Source organism: Pholcus phalangioides, unplaced genomic scaffold (genome assembly GCF_987345545.1).
Source record: "Pholcus phalangioides strain wild (caught in Gottingen) unplaced genomic scaffold, Ppha-v1.0 ptg000042l_1, whole genome shotgun sequence".
NCBI classification, from domain to species: domain Eukaryota; kingdom Metazoa; phylum Arthropoda; class Arachnida; order Araneae; family Pholcidae; genus Pholcus; species Pholcus phalangioides.
The window spans coordinates 29,672,990-29,675,071 of NW_028301628.1; the positions used below are offsets into that span (position 1 = coordinate 29,672,990).

Genomic DNA, 2,082 nt, shown 5'->3' on the forward strand with positions numbered 1-2,082 from the left:
CAAGGTTATATCATCAGCTGCGTACGAAGCTGACATTTACACTTTTATTCAAATTTATTTTATAAAATGCTTTTTAAGACAATAACTGGATCATATTACACTACATAAAAGAGTTATAAAAAATATTTTTGAAAAGTTTGGGTCGGTTTGTGTTCACTCTTGTATTGTTGCCGGTAGTAGCTATGACCTATTGGTCTAGTATTTTTACCACTTGCAACAGCAAATTTGCCATTTGCATTCATTGTAATTGCTTCGATTTCAAAGAATAAGAAAAAGAAGCGTGTGTGCGCGTAAGACCTAAGACCGCTCTCTCGATGAGAGTTGATAGTGTACATAATAACATCTTCAGTGGGTGCACTGGGGGGGGGGGAGGGTCCATTTCCTTTCAAAACATTTCCTACTTTCTTTTTTATAAGCATCCAACCATTTGTTTCTGTTGTCAGCATGTCGGGCATCATGATGAAATTCAAATTCCTTATATTCATATGCAAAGTACTGCACAATACTCCCGCTGACCACCTGCTACGTTTCCGCCCTGGGCCGGTGCGCTCCTCCTTAGAAATCGACCTGGAGGCCACGAGCTCCCCCGAAGCCACCATATCGACATCGGGCTTAGTGCGGACGCCCGATCTACACAGCACTACTGGGGTTAGAACTCCCAACCTCAAGCCATCCGCCAGATCAGGCTCCCAAAGTAGCTGGGTTACACGAACACGCCACGGTTCGCAGCCCCGCTGACCACCTATCACTCATTTTTTTTTTTTTTTTAATTACACTATGTAACACGGTTTTTGTCCTTGGTTAGCAGATGATATTTTCCAATGACTTGACTGAATACAGCAATTAGCAATTTTATGATTTAAACCAGTGGTTCTCAACCGGGGGCCATATGGCCCCAGAGGGTCCCTAGGATATTCCAGGGGGGGGGGCATGGATGAAAATCTCGCAAAAGGGGAACCACGGCTACTGATACGGGGCCACGAAGAAGTTTGTGAAGTTTTTTTAGTCAGAGTGACTAAAAAAAATGTAATTTCAAACAAAATGCATAGAATATTTTTTTCGACATTTTTCCCCTATTCATGTAACATTAGCATGAGGAAAGAAATTAAAAAAGTGTTTCATGTAATCTCGGTGTTTTTACGACTTGGGGGTGACAGTAGGCCCTGACACAAACTATAGAAGAGGTTTAAGCAAAACTGAGTAACTGTAAAGACAGAAAATTGTGTGTGTTCGAAGACTTTTCATTTAAAGAGGGCTGCCATAAAGAAAGCAGACAAAGATTTGTTGACCATTCATTGACATTCTTTTGAGTGCTGGTAGTAAATGTAATCCAAGAAAAAGATGGGTGAAAAATGAAAGCTCGTAAAAAAAACATATTGTTTTCATGCAATTACAGACAGATAACTACCTAGTTTAGCACAAAACTATCTTCAGCCAGCACTGAGTGGTCTGGTGGGGAATGTATTTATAAAAATCGAATAGAGAATGATTGCTCTGGGGTATTTTTTTATGAATTTTTATGGTGGGGGGGGGGTGCCAATAAATCCATTGCCTCTGCTGAAAAGAAATGTCGAATTCAGTTATAACGAACTCCAATAGACCAAATCATACATGAGAAAAAATACCCGCGAAATTTAATTTTTTAAAACTACATTGCGGTATAGCTTAAGAAAGTGTCTGTAATTGCATAAAATTACTATTGTTTCAATCGCAAATGTTCATATGCCATTCCTTTCAATTTAACAGGAAAACTGTAATTTTAATACAATAGCAATACAAGGCATATTTAGGACGGTCTTAACGTCATTTGGTTCAGCTGATTGGTTTCCATATGCAATCCCAGCAGATAATGTATTGGGACTTCCTCTAAGATTGACACCACACCTTTTGAAAGTTTTTTAATCGATGCTGTAATGCTCCCTATTAACTGCCCTACTACTAGCCTGCAACACCCCAAATAATTTCAATGCAATTTTCTTATCCTGCAAGAACAATGTTGTGGACATTAGAAAAAAAATTCTAAAAGGGCATATATATATATGACCACATTTAAAGCAATTTAAATCCGTTTATTTGAGACTC

The 2,082-nt window shown here is 38.7% G+C and overlaps 1 pseudogene; it reads right to left on the minus strand.

Moving 5' to 3' along the window:
- Window positions 1–444: 444 nt before the first annotated feature.
- On the minus strand, window positions 445–730 carry LOC149064771 (signal recognition particle RNA; annotated as a pseudogene).
- Between the last annotated feature and the right edge of the window lie 1,352 nt (window positions 731–2,082).